The sequence below is a fragment of the Hylobates moloch genome, unplaced genomic scaffold (assembly GCF_009828535.3).
Source record: "Hylobates moloch isolate HMO894 unplaced genomic scaffold, HMol_V3 SCAFFOLD_12, whole genome shotgun sequence".
Classification (NCBI taxonomy): domain Eukaryota; kingdom Metazoa; phylum Chordata; class Mammalia; order Primates; family Hylobatidae; genus Hylobates; species Hylobates moloch.
The window spans coordinates 99,549,584-99,565,333 of NW_026652287.1; the positions used below are offsets into that span (position 1 = coordinate 99,549,584).

Here is a 15,750-nt window from a genome sequence, read left to right on the forward strand (position 1 = left end):
TATTCTAAGCAAATTAATGCAGAAACAGAAAACCAAATGTCACCTGTTCTCATAAAGTGGGAGTTAAATCTTGGGTACACGTGAACACAAAAATGGGAACAGCAGACACTGGGGAGGGAAGGAGAGAGGTGGGTAAAGGCTGAAAAACTTCCTATTGGTTGCTATGTTTACTATATGGGTGATAGGATCAATCATACCCCAAACCTCAATTTCACACAATATATTCTTGTAGCAAACCTGCACATGTACCCCCGACTCTAAAATAAAAATAGAAATTTTTAAAAAACTGTACATAGCATTTATCATTATCAAGTCTCCTTGCTTATTTCTTTAGTTGCTATTGTTTGTCTCCATTCCTAGAATGCAAAATTTATATCACTGCATCCTTCTTACTTAAAACAGTGTCTTATACATAGCAAGAGAACAATAAATAAATATTAAAGGAATAGCAACTGAAGAAAGAGAGTGATAAGAATAGTAGTTGTCCATGATACAAATGTTGGTTTTAGGATTCTCTTTAAAAACAAACATAGTTGATTTCCAGTCTTATCAACTTCATGATAACAATGCAGCTGGTGTAACTTAATATATGCAAATAAATATAAATGCTTCTGGAAAAAGTCAAGAAGTAAAGAAAACGTTCACAAGAGAGGATGAGAATATAGCGGTTTTGCTTATCACAGAGAGTAGTAAGAAAAGTAATGGAAATTGAGTCCAATGAGAGTAATAAAAGGGTAATGATAGTAGAGAATTGGTTTCTAGTGGTGGCTGAGGTATAATAGGATTAGTCCAGAAAGTCTCCTGGTGGAACAAGGGCACTTGGTTCTATGCTTTGGTCTGCCACACATCAGGCATCTTCTTAGATAGCTCCCCAAGGAATGGCTGAAATTAGGACATCTGTGATCATCAACTAAAAGATACCTAAATCTTTCTATGAGGTGTATGAGACTGCTATATTGACTCTATGATGATCTGTTTTCTTCTATATCAAAATGAAATGCTCTAACCTGAGAAAAACAGGTCACATGAAGAACTAAAAGATATAGTTTTTAGTTTTCTGGGCTAAATATATGTTGCCAAAGTACAAAACCATTTAAGAGCAAATTACAAATTTAATTATCACAAGACAACCAGCCCCTAAAATATCACCTTTTCAATAAATTTTAAGTAGCCAGTGGTCCACCACTGCCATGAAAAACGGTACATCAAAGGTATTTAACATGCTGTAATTTATTCTCCACTTCCAGGTGACAATGACAAATTGCTCAAGTTCCCTCCTTGTTTTTGCATCATCACTACATGTTTGAAAAATCGATATATCACTTGCAGCCAAAGATTACAAATGCAGCCCATATCCTTTCACTTTCTTTTTTCTTTCCCCATCTATCAGAGCATTTCCCTCTCATCATTGCTTACCTATTCTTTCCTTTCCATCTTTACTTGTTCTCTCCCTGAGACCATATTCCATCTTCTTCATGACCATCCCAATCTTTTACCTCACACTCAACAAAGCAATTCTTTACCCATCTTTATAATAGGTCAAGCTCCTAGCCATGAGGAGGCCACAGGGCCTGACTGGCACACACTGGGGCGAATGGAAAACCATCCTGGGAATCTAGGGTTTGGTAAGGAGCAAGATATCAGGGAAGAGGCATATAAGAAAGAAGACCATGGACAGGGCCTGAGCAGCACTAGACTACAGGGTCACACAGAGAGGTCAGGTGCATTATCATCCCAAGGCACATACACCAGAAATAAAGAACAAGGTTGGTGATGTCTTTCATCTTTTTATGATTGTTTCTCTCTTCTATTATAAAATATGCACTGGCCATTCATAGGATATAATAAAATAATAGACACCACTTTCCCTTTTCTCTCACAAATTCCCTTATAATCCCTGATAATTTTACTTGTTTTCAGAATGTTAGAGCCTGATAAGGAAACAAAATCTCAGTTTGGCCACAGACTCAAAGCAAGAAATAGGACTCCTTGAAGTTGATTCGAAATAAATATAGCTATATTTTTGCTGCTATAGCAACTATAAAATAGAACCATTTATTGACATATGCAGAAAACAACATAACATTTTATTAATACACAACTGAGATGTTATTTACCTTTTTAAGTTTACTTATTAATGGGTTATTAGTCATTATTAGAATATTTACATGACAGAGTAGTAATTAAAACAAAAAGAGAAATTGAATGCATCCTTTAGCTATAATAAAGGCTAATGTTTATTATGTGCCAGGTTTTCTGTTAGGCATTTGACAATTATCAGTTCATTTAATCCTCACAAAACAATGTAGTGCTGGAATTATCCTCATTTTACAGATGGGGAAATGGAAGGCGATTCAGAGAAATTGAGCATATTGTTAATAAGTGATAAAGTCAGAATTAGTACCCAGACTGCCAAAGAACTCACATTTGCCAAAAAGCAAAGGTGCTTTTTACACTATTCCAGCATATCTCCCTACAATGACACCAAAGGAAACTTCAGAATTCAACAAACATAGCCTGAGGGCCTACAGCATGTAATGCACACAGCAGAGTGTGCTGGAGATCATAAACATTTGTCAGAAACAAATGTTATCATTTAAAAGAAGAGATAAAACATGTATATAAACAGCTATAATAAAAGGCAGAAAGCCACAGTTATCAAAAATAAATTCTTTGCATGATAAGAGAAAGGTGGTTATTTCTGGTGGAGAGGATTAAATAAGACTTTAGGAAGGAAATGGCATTTTAGTTGGACCTTAAAGTTTATAAAATTAATAGTTTTGCACCAACTACTTGCTTACTGACATTTGGAAGAAGTACCCATCTCACATTCCACAAAGAATGTACAGTCATGCATCACTTAAGGATGAGGATACATTTTGAGCAACGTGTCATTAGGTGATTTCATCACTGTATCAGCATCACTGAGCACACTTACATAAACCTAAATGGTACAGCCTACTACACACCTAGGTTATGGTATGGCCTATTGCTCCTAGGCTACAAACCTGCACAGAATGTTACTACACTGAATACTGTAGACGGTTGTTTACAGTATTAACCATTTGCATGTCTAAACATGGGAAAGGTGCAGTAAAAATACATCATTATAATCTTACGAGCCCACCATCATATACACAGCACTTCATTGACTGAAAGGTCATTATGCAGTTCCTGACCACGTCTCATTTAGAAATTAGTTTCTAAAAATCCAGAGTGGTTCTACACCAACCCTAATCTGGTTTCTGTTTCTGAGAAATGTGTTTAAGTTAAACATCTAAAAAAAATCTCTGTGAAATTTTGAGCTTTGAGCTTAAAAGTTTGAAAACTTACACTCTGGATTCTGGTTCCATGTGAAAAGTACTTTTTAAATTATTGTCCACACAGCATTGTCGCCTTTTTTCTAAGCTTTTGTTTTTCTGTACAGGATAAAACATTTTCTCACCTGAAAATATTTCCAAATAGACCCTTATTGCCTTAATCTGTTTTGTGTTGCTATTAATATAACAGAATACTTCAGACTGGGTAATTTATTCAAAAATTAGAGATTCATTTGGCTCACAGTTCTGGAGGATGGGACATCCAAAGTCAAGGGGTCTTGATCTTGTGAGGACCTTCTTGCTGTGTTATCCCATGGTGGAAAGCGTCACAATGGTGAGAGAGCAAGAGCAGAGGGAGCCAAACTTACTTTTTATCAGGAACCCATTCCTGCAATAATAGCATTAACCCATTCATGAGGGCAGAGCCCTTGTAACCTAATCACCTCTTAATGGTCCCACCTCTTAATACTTAATGGGTAGGACATTCAAATCTTAGTACATATTGATGTGGATCTTACTATCAGTATTGGGATTCTGATTTATTTATTTTGTAGACCTGATGTCAGCAAACTTCAACAAAAACCCATCCTACCACTTGCTTTTATGAGATCTTATTGAAACACAGCTATGTCCATTCATTTTCATATTATCTATGGCTCGTGCTACAATAGCAGAACTAAGCAATGTGACAGAGGCCATATAGCACTCAAAACCCAAAATATTTACCATCTAACCCTTTACAGAGTTGCAGACCTTTGCCATAGACCATCCACTCACTCAACAAGTATTTATTAAGAGCTTATAAGGGCAGGTGGTTGGTAGGTAGCTAGCATAGGTTGTTGGCTGAAAAACTGTAGCCTCATTAAACCAAGTTAGAAGTTAATTCATACTGAATTGTATTCTTCAATATAATTAATCATCACATATGAGAAAAAAACTTGAACAACTTTTCCTGTGGAAAAAAATGTACTAAGTGACTTGGAATGTAATATTACTAGGAGGTACTCTATTACTACTTACACTATTGAGTAACACTTATTGAGCATTTACTGTGTGCTCAACACTATTATAAACACTTAATATAAATAGTATATGCCATTGCTCACTACACCTCTAGGATGTAAGTGCTGTTACTATCCTCACTTTACAAACGGTGAAATTAAGACTCAAACTAATTAATTTCTGAGGTCACACAGCTTATATTTGTTAAAGCTGGGACTTTATAGAAGATGCTTTCATTCTTGGAGATATTAAAATAAGAGAGTGGATAACTTATTAAAAAGGTAAAATTGTGTACCTTTTTAAGGGGAGCAAAATATAAATAACTACCATTTATTGAGAGCCTACTATAGTTCTGGCATTATGCTATGTGCTTTAAAAACATTCTCTAATTTTTATATCAACCCTTCAAGATAGGTATAAGTTCCCTCTTTTACAGGCAATGAAAAAATAATAGGTTATATGACTGACAAAAGGTACATATCTTGAAAGTCGCAAAACTAAGGTTAAAATTTAGATCTACCTGTCTTGTTCTAGAATACATGCTAAATTCTATTTTTTAAAAAATCCTAGGTGTATTTTTCTAATTCATGAAACTGAGCTGCACTCACAAATGAAAGCAACAGATGTTCAGCAGCTGAACAATGGAATATCAGATAGGACAAGTAATGAAAATATAACCTACACAACTAAAGTAGCAGAGAAAAATATGGAAATATGAAGCATATTTCTATATGTAAATACAGAATGTGTTCCTAATGGTAGCTAGAATTCGAATCAGAATAAGCTACAATAGAAATTGCTGAAGACACTAAAATAATTTGAAACCTCATTAATCCATTCTCTAATAAAAGCATTGATGCATTGACACTTAGCAGATATCTCTGTTGTACTCAGTTATCCCTGTTTCCATGGGAGAAGGGGACTGATCAACCCATTTCCATATTTTTGCTGAAGAAACATCTAAAGATGTGAACAATACCCTTCGCTTAGATATGATTGAATAATAAAGAAAAAGAAAAAAAAAAGAGGGGACTCTGGGCTTTAGGACCAAAGAGACCTGAGTTGGAATATTTACCTCTGCTACTTTATAACTGTGTCACCACAACAAGCTAATTGACTTCTCTGCAACTGAGTTTTCTCATTTAAAAGGGTGTTTATGAGAGATGCTGTAGAAGAGCAACAGGCATGCCCTCTTAAAACACGTCTAAGGGAATTATTGTTCTTTCAGTTGTAATCACTTTTCTCAAGGAAGATCTTTAACAGAAAATATTTTCTCACTTATTCCCTTTCCTAGTGGGGAGTAACAGGAGCCAGACTCACTGTGTGATGCCCGGCGTTGCCTTGGGACTCTACAGCATGTCCTTACCAGCAAGAAGGCTCTCACCAACTCTGGCCCCTTGACCTTTGATACGGTTTGGCTGTCTCTCCACCCAACTCTCATCTTGAATTATAGTTCCTACAATTCCCATGTGTCATGGGAGGGACCCAGTGGGTAACTGAATCATGGGAGCTGGTCTTTCCCATGCTTTTCTCATGATAGTGAATGAGTCTCAAGAAATCTGATGGTTTTATAAAGAGGAGTTCCCCTGTACATGCTCTCTTGCCTCATGTCTCATGTAAGACATGACTTTGCTCCTCATTTGCCCTCCACCTTGATTGTGAGGCCTCCCCAGCCATGTGGAACTATGAGTCAATTAAACCTCTTTCCTTTATAAATTACCCAGTCTCGGGTATGTCTTTACCAGCAGTGTGGGAACAAACTTATCCAACCTTAGACTTCTCAGCCTCCAGAACCATAAAATACAAATTTATTTTCTTTATAAATTCCCCAGTTTCAGGTATTCTAAGTAACAGAAAATGAACTAAAACAGAAAATTGTTATGGAAAAGTGGAGTGTTGCTGATAATGAATAATTAAAATTGTGGAAGCAGCTTTGGAACTAGATAATGGGCAGAAGCTGGAAGAATTTGGAGGAGCAGGCTAGAAAAAGCCTAGATTCTGGTGAGGGCTTAGAAGACAAGACAACTAGGGAAAGTTTGGAACTCCTTAGAGATTGGTTAAGTAGTCATGACCACAGTGCTGATAGAAATATGCACAGTAAAGGCCATTTCGATGAGGTTTCAAATGTAACTGAGGAACAAGGGAGTGGAAACCAGAGCAAAGGTCATTCTTCTCATAAATGGGCAAAGAACTTGGCTGAACTATGTTCATGCTGAGGGCTTTGGGGAAGGCAGAAATCAACAGTGATGAACTAGAGTATGTGGCAGAAGAAATTTCTAAGTAAAACATAAAAGGAGCTGCATAGTTACTTTTGGCTGCTTACACTGAGAATTGAAAGCAAATAATAATTTAAAGAAAGAATTTATAATCAAGAGAGAAGGAGAATGGAAAGATTTGGAAAACGCTCAGCCTAACCACATAAAGAATGAAAAAATGTGTTCAGGAGAAGAAACCAAGGGTGTAGCCCAGTAACCATTTGCAAAAGAGATTACTATACACAAAAGGGAGTCAGGTGCTATTCCTCAAGAAAATGGAAGAAAGACCCAGAAAGCATTTCAGAAATCTTCAAGGCTCTCCCATCACAGGGTCAAAGGCTGAGGAGAGTAGAATGGTTTCATGGGACAGGCCTGGGGTGCACTCCACAGGCTCATTGCCCAAGGCCAACTTGTGACTTTGCTCCCCACACCCCTGCATGGTGCTCCATGGTTGCCCCAGGCATGGCTCAAGTGGTCCCAGGTGCAGATCATGTCACAGTTCCTGATGGTACAAGTCATAAACTGTAGCAACATCCATATAATGCTAATTCTGTAGGCTTGTAGAAAACAAGAGCCGTGGAGGCTTGGCAGCCTCCACCCAGATTTCAAAGAATGTCATCAAAAGCCTGGGGGCTCAGGCAGAGAGTTGTTACTGGAAAGGAGTGACCACAGAGAGCCCCTGCTAGAGCAAGAAAAAGTGGAAATGTGGGGTTGGAGCTGCTGCAGAGAATCCCCACTGCATAGGGCAGTACCTAGTGGAGCCATAGGAGCAAAACCACCACCAAAATGCCAGAACTATACAGCTGCCAGCATGCAATCCCAGTCGGGGAGAGCTGAAGCATGAGCTAAGCCCAGGAAAGCCACAAAGGCAGGGCTTTTCAAGGCCTTGGGGACTTAACCCCCACATCGGTTTGTGCAGAATGCTAGTCATGGAGTCAAAAGAGATTATTCCTCACCCTTAAGATTTAATGTCTGCCCTCTTGGGTTTCAGACTTGTTTGGGGCCTGTTACTCCTTTCTTTTGGCCTGTGTCTTCCTTTTCTTTATATATATATATATATTTTTTTTTTTAATTATACTTTAAGTTCTAGGGTACGTGTGCACAACGTGCAGGTTTGTTACATATGTATACATGTGCCATGTTGGTATGTTGCACCCATTAACTCATCATTTACATCAGGTATATCTCCTAACGCTATCCCTCCCGCTTCCCCCGACCTCACAACAGGCCCCAGTGTGTAATGTTCCCCTTCCTGTGTCCAAGTGTTCTCGTTGTTCAATTCCCACCTATGAGTGAGAACATGCGGTGTTTGGTTTTTGTCCTTGTGATAGCTTGCTGAGAATGATGGTTTCTAGTTTCATCCACGTCCCTACAAAGGACATGAACTCATCATTTTTTATGTCTGCATAGTATTCCATGGTGTGTATGTGCCACATTTTCTTAATCCAGTCTATCATTGATGGACATTTGGGTTGGTTCCAAGTCTTTGCTATTGTGAATAGTGCTGCGATAAATATACGTGTGCATGTGTCTATACTACAAGGCTACAGTAACCAAAACAGCATGGTACTGGTACCAAAACAGAGATACAGACCAATGGAACAGAACAGAGCCCTCAGAAATAATACCACACATCTACAACTATCTGATCTTTGACAAACCTGACAAAAACAAGAAATGGGGAAAGGATTCCCTATTTAACAAATGGTGCTGGGAAAACTGGCTAGCCATATGTAGAAAGCTGAAACTGGATCCCTTCCTTACACCTTATACAAAAATTAATTCAAGATGAATTAAAGACTTAAATGTTAGATCTAAAACCATAAAAATCCTAGAAGAAAACCTAGGCAATACCATTCAGGACATAGGCATGGGCAAGGACTTCATGTCTAAAACACCAAAAGCAAGGGGGCAATAAAAGCCAAAATTGACAAATGGGATCTAATTAAACCAAAGAGCTTCTGCACAGCAAAAGAAACTACCATCAGAGTGAACAGGCAACCTACAGAATGGGAGAAAATTTTTGCAATCTACTCATCTGACAAAGGGCTAATATCCAGAATCTACGAAGAACTCAAACAAATTTACAAGAAAAAAACAACCCCATCAACAAGTGGGCGAAGGATACGAACAGACACTTCTCAAAAGAAGACATTTATGCAGCCAACAGACACTGTGTCTTCCTTTTCTAATGGAAATGTCTACCATATGCCTGTATAACACCACTGTATTTTGAATGTAGGTAGCTTGTTTTGATATCATGAGACTATGAATTTCAGACATTTGGGTTGGTGCTAGAATAAGTTAAGAATTTGGGGCTATGATGCGGAAGAAATGGATTTTTATGTGAGAAGGACATGAGTTTTGGAGGGCCAGAAGCAATATACTATGGTTTGAATATTTTCCCATTTCAAAACTCATGTTGAAATTTAATCTCCAGTGTGGCAGTATTGAGAGAAGAGGCATTTAAGAGGGTCATGAAAGGGTCATGAAAGCAGAGCCCTCATGAATGGATAAATGTCATTATTCTTGGAGTGTGTTTGCTATGAAAGGATAAGTTCAACTGTCTCTCATTCTCTTGACCTCTCTTACCCTCTCACCTTCTGCCTTGGGATGATGTAGGAAGGAAGCCCTTGACAGATGCCAGCACCTTGATATTAGACTTCCCAGCCTCCAAAACTGTGAGAAGTAAATTTCTTTTCTTTATAAATTATCCAGTCTGTGGTATTCTGTTACAGCAGCACAAAATGGACTAAGACAGGTATGGACTGAAATGAAAAATGAACGGATGAGTGGGTAGGTAGATGGATGGATGAACGGATCAATGGATAAATTGGTTGAATGAGTAATGAATGGACAGATGCAAGCAATAACTTGCAAACTATTCTACAGAAACTCATGGTGCCATAATGAGTCATTATGACTTTTTACAACTTATGGCATTTATATTTTCAGAAAATATAAAATCTTTATTAGAAAAATTAGATCTGCTTGTCATAAATAATTCAAACAATGTTTAAGTATATAAAGCAGGAAGTTAAAGTCTCCCTTGAATCTTAAGCCTTAGAAATAACCACTATAGCAGCATAATATACACACTTCCAGATTTTCTGAGCACATACAAATTAACATTGCACATATTAGAATGCACTTATTATATGAGGTTGGTTTATACTATACATACTGCCAATCCTACCAAAACTGACAGAGTGATGTCTCTGGAGGCCATAAACAAAACAATTTTTAAAAATGTGCATTTGTATAGTAAACAATTTATAGAGAATCTTGCATTTATATTGAAAGAGCTTCATAACAATCCTACAAACAAACAGGAACTAGCCTCCGCATTTTAAAGAAGAAGCAGAGGGTGAGTTACTTGCCCAAGATTTTACGGCCAACACATAACAGTCAGAACAATTACTTTAACTAAATTATAAGGTTTCTCAGAGCAGAAACCACACATAATTCTGATTTTGTATCATTTACAGTACCTGGCACAAAATTATAAACAGGTATGAGGAGGGTATGATGTTTATATTGCTTACTGTTCTATGCCATACATAAAACAAATGGTCAATAAACATCTGTGAAACAAATGGATGGAAAGATGTATAAATGAATAGGAAATGGGAAGAGATTCTAAATGAACTAAGATACTTATCAAACCATCATTTTTTTAATTTGGACAATAAATAATAAATACGTTTAGCAGCTCATCCACTCTGTAAGCATAATACAACATGATAACTGATATCATTGATACCAATATCAAAATGATATCAATTGAATATACTCTAGATAAGAGTGACATCAACAATTACTGATTTCCTCTTTAACAGTGAAATGCCACAGTAAAAAATATTGAACAGTAGACACTATACACCCTTATTGTTACTATGAGAAGCTATTCCCTGTCTGTTTTTTAAATTCTATATCAAATATTCACATGGAATTTGGCTCAAACACAATAGATATGAGAACTATAAAAGTATAAATAGTCCATAGCGACTATGGGAAAGTATAAATAGTCCATAGAATTATTGTGAAATATAAGAGACAAGGAATGTTAAGTGCTTATCACTGCACTTGGAATGTGGTAGGTACTCAATAAGTGTTAGATATTGTTATTAACATCACTATTAACATCGTCATCATCAGGCTTTCCTAAAATGATTTTAAAAATTGAGGATTTCCAAAGGCAAAATTATAGTTCATTTATTTTAAAAGTTATAAAAATAGCTGCACAAAACGATAAAAATCTAGATCACACAAATGCTTGACAGGAAAGCTGAAATGCATTTTTCTGTAAAATAAATGTATGTCTCATCTTCTGCCTAGATGCAGACAACAGGCATATTCTCCTTGAATGCATATATGAGAGATGAAATGTATGTCTACTGACCTAATTTCTATAGCTATTGTATCCGTTTCTTATAGCCACTGTAACAAACCACCACAAACTTAGTATTATAGCTTAAAATAACAAAATATATTTTCTGACAGTTATAGGGATCAAAAGTTTAAAAGACATTTCACAGGGCTAAAATTAAGGTGTTAGCAGGGCTGGTTACTTCTGGAGGCTCTAAAAGAGAATCTAGGCTGGGTATGGTGGCTCATATCTGTAATTCCAGCACTTTGGGAGGCCAAGGCAGGTGAATCACCTGAGGTCAGGAGTTCAAGACAAGACAGGCCAACATGGTGAAACCCCATCTCTACTAAAAATACAAAAAATTAGCTGGGCATGGTGGTGCATGCCTGTAATCCCAGCTACTCAGGAGGCTGAGGCAGGAGAATTGCTTGAACCCAGGAGGTGGAGGTTGCAGTGAGCCAAGATGACGTCACAGCACTCCGGCCTGGGCAACAGAGCAAGACAACATCTCAAATAAGTAAATATATAAATAAATAAAAATAAAAGAGAATCTGTTCCCTGCCTTTTTCAACTTCAAGGGGCCACCTGCATTCCTTGGCTCATAGCCTCTTCCTCCATCTTCAAAGCTAGCAATGTAACATCTTCAAATCTCTGCTTTCCTCATCATATCACACTATAAGTACCTTCATAATTACATTGGGCACACATTGATAATCCAGGATAATCCCCCATCATAAGATCCTTTAGTTAACAATGTATATCCCTTTTGTCATATACAGTAACATATTCACAGGTTCTAGATATTAGAATTTGGACATTTGGGGAGGAGCATTATGCTGTCTTTATCACAGCGCATCCTCTGGACACCAAATAATCACATTCTTCCACATGCAAAATCCATTCATGCCATCTCAACATCCCATGAATCTTAACCCATTACACAACATCAACTTAAACTCAAAATCTCAAAAACTCAGAAGTCTCAAATTTCCTCATATAAATCAAGCATGAGTCAGATGCATCTGTGAATCTGTGAAACTGGAATAAAAAGTTATTCGCTCCTAAAATTCAATGATATGACAAGTGTAGGGAAACAATTGTAGATATCCCCAACCAAAGAGAGAGAAATGAAAGATAAAAAGTGAGTCAACAGTCCGAAGCAATTCAGAATTGCAACTGGGCAAACTCCATTAGGTTTCAAGCCCTGGGAATAATCCTTTGTAGTTCTCAGCTCTACCCTCTCAGTCCTCAGTCCCACCCTCTGAGTCCTCCTACCTATTCCATAAAGGTTAACTTTCGTTTGCAAACTCAGCAGTTTCATAAGCCTACTTCCTGCCTGCAGAATTTCAGGAATCCAACAGCCTTCTTTCATTTTGTCCTCTGTCCCTTTAAGTCCAAGCTACCAAAGTCTCTGGTAATAAACCATTCGTGAAAACACTGTGGGTCTCCCAGGTATGTCACAAGAATTTCCTGGATAATCCCAACTCTGAATCCCATCTCAGCATAATTCATCTCATCATAATTCAGATTTGCTTAATCTCTTCAAAGAGCCCTCTGTGTGGTTGAACAATCTCAGTTTTTGATCCTCCTGAGGCACTAGAAACAAGTTATCTAGCCATGCTTTCAGCTTTCTCTCTAAGTACACTTCTTGACAGTGCATCTACAAATTTCAGTGTTTTTTGCAATCTGGATAGATTTAGAATGTTCCAACCATCAAGTCCTGGTTTCTTTGTGTTTAAATGTTCTTCCCGCAATTTATCTCTTTCCTCCTCTCACATTTCAGTATAGGCAACAAGAGGAAACCAGGCCACACCTCCAACACTTTATCTAGAAATCTACTCAGCAAAATATCCAAGTTCATCACCTACGAGATCTGCTTTGCACATAACCATAGAACAAAATTCCTCTAGACTATCTGCTATTATATAGTAAGTATCTCCTTTCCTCCAGTTTTCAATAACATGTTTCCCATTTATTTCTGAGTCCTTACCAGAAGCACCTTTAACATTCATATGTTTATTAACATTCTCTCCACAATGATTTAGGTATTCTCTAAGATCATACAAGTTCTCTACCATTTCCCCCACTTTCTTCTGAACCCTCACAGTAGTGACTTTAACATCCTTGTTTGTATAAACATTATGTTTATGACAATTAGGTAATCTCTAAGACAATGCAGGTTTTCTCTACTATATCACTTCTTTCTGAGCCCTTACTAGCAGCATCTTTAACGTCCATATTTCTGTTCAAGGCAAGCTAAGCTTTTTATATCATGCTCCTCAAAATTCTTCTAGCTTCTACCCAATGCCCAATTCCAAAGCCATTTCTATATTTTTATGCACCTGTTACAGCAGCACTCCACTTCCAGGTACCAAAATGTGGAATAGTTTCCTAGGGCTACCATTACAAATTACCACAAACTTAGTTGCTTATAACAACACAAATTTATTCTCTCATAGTTCTCAAGGTCAAAATCTAAAATGATTCTCTCTGAGCTAAAGTTAACGTGTTGGCAGGGCTATCTCCTTCTGGAGGCTCAAGGGGAGAATCCACTTCCTATTTTTTTAGCTTCCAGAGGCCTCTTGCATTCTTTTGATCCATGGCTGCACCACTCTGACCTCTACTTCCAACATCACATATCTTCTGACTCTGACCCTCCTGCCCTTCTCTTACAAAGACCACTGTGATTACACCGGACCCACCACGTAATCCAGATAATACCCCCAATTCAAGATCCTAAACTGAATCACATCTGCAAAGTTCCTCTGCCACATAAGGTAATATATTCACAGGTTGTGAAGATTATAATGTAAATATCTTTTGGGGGAATTATTCTGTATACCACAGCCATGTTCATTATTAACTGATTTCTGTTTAAAATATTTAACCCATATTTTCAATTACATAGTTTTAAGCACTAACACCGCTGATTGCCTATCTTACTGAACTAATATCTTGCCATTTCCTCATTTCAAATGTTGGTTCTTTTAAAAGTTTTGGGAAGATGAAATTTAGCAAGAGAATAAAATTATATATTGAATTAAACAATTCCCAGAGCAGTTATACGAATAATATCTCGATTCATTGTTATGGTTCAGAGTATCTCCAAAGTATGTAGTAGTTTTATTGTTGGGGGAGAGGGGGGAAAGCTAAAGCCCTGTCGCAAAACCATAACTATTCTGGAGTTGAAAGATAGCTCAGGGGTCATCTCCATTTCAAGGCTGAGAAAAATAAGGCCCAGAGAGGTTAAATTATTAACCCAATGACACAAACTCCAATAGAGAGGAGAGAGGATATAAATTTATTTTAATATATTTAGTGACTAACTATACAGAAATCTGATTTAACAGCAAACACACAGAAAGCTGCTGCATTTTCATAAAAGGAATTTCTTAATCTCAAGTTCAGGTAGTTTTTTATTTAGCTATCTGAGCTTCTCAAGTCTTGAGGCAAATGCTAAAAAGGTAGTTTTCTAAACAGCTAGAGGAATTTCAGACAAACCCCATCAAATTCATAAAAATAGATATTTGCCAGAATGCTACATAGGATGGTTATCAAGCCAAATGAAAGAGGTTCCACCGTTGTCAGTCTACTGACTGGTGTGGAAAATCCAAACATCTATAGGCTCTACAAGTAATGTAGTTTCTGGCTTCCTTGGAGACCAGTGCTCTGATGGAACCCTAAGACAAATATCTTGTCATATATGTGTATACCAAAAAAGTACTTTTAAGAAAATCAGTAAAAAAAAAAAAAAGGCACTTAAATTAAATGTTGCTGTGTCCAATACTACCTATCCAGTTGTCCCTTATGAAAAATACCAGAACCACTTGGATACTTTTAAAATGTTAATTTACTAAATGTGTATTTGGTTTCTTGGTTTTACCAATTACAAGATAAGTAACACAGACTTGAAGTGGAAGTTAAGATATAAAGACTTTAGGAAGGCCAGTAAAAAGTGCTATTGATATGTGAATAGGCATCTCAATAAATAAAAATACTCCAAGTATCCAAAATAATCAAACATTTCAATATGAAAGGAAGAAATTATGTTTGCATTGACTTATACAACTAAAGACTCAAGTGGGCTGGGCACGGTGGCTCACAACTGTAATCCCAGCACTTTGGGAGGCCGAGGCAGGAGAATCACGAGGTCAGGAGTTCAAAACCAGCCTAGGCAATATGGTGAAACCCTGTCTCTACTAAAAATACAAATTAGCTGGGCGTGGTGGCATGTGCCTGTAGTCCCAGCTACTGGGAAGGCTGAGGCAGGAGAATCACTTGAACCCAGGAGGCGGAGGTTGCAATGAGCCAAGATCGCGCCACTGATTCCAGCCTGGGTGACAGAGTGAGACTCCATCTCAAAAAAAAAAAAAAAAAAAAAAAAATGTGTGTGTGTGTGTGTGTGTGTGTGTTTGTGTTCATGTGGGTTATCATGTGTACTGTCATTTCAATAAAGATATTGTAATCTTATTGAATTGATAATATTTGCAATACCTAGCAAAATTCTTTAGAGCTTTTTTTTTTTTCCAATACAATCTGATGGTAAAGAATAGGGCATAAATGTGATGTTCAAGGCTCTTTTCATTCCATAGCCAGGGTACAAATGTCTAGGTAAAAGCTTAAAAATTGCATCATCAGTTTGAGGGTGAGTCAAAACATAAAATTTATCATGGCTATAGAAACAGAAAAAAAAATACATTGCCAATAAAATAGTTCTTTCCCCTGGTAACAGAAATAAATTTCCTAATAAAAATAGAAGTTAAAAAGAAAATGAAAATTATACCTAAGCACTTTAAACATTTCA

At 37.1% G+C, this 15,750-nt stretch overlaps 1 protein-coding gene across 6 annotated transcripts in view; it reads right to left on the minus strand.

Annotated features, from left to right (window-relative positions):
- Positions 1 to 15,750, minus strand: part of ANKS1B (ankyrin repeat and sterile alpha motif domain containing 1B) — a 1,246,961-nt gene that overhangs the window by 883,679 nt on the left and 347,532 nt on the right. The gene's annotated exons all lie outside the window — the stretch shown is intronic.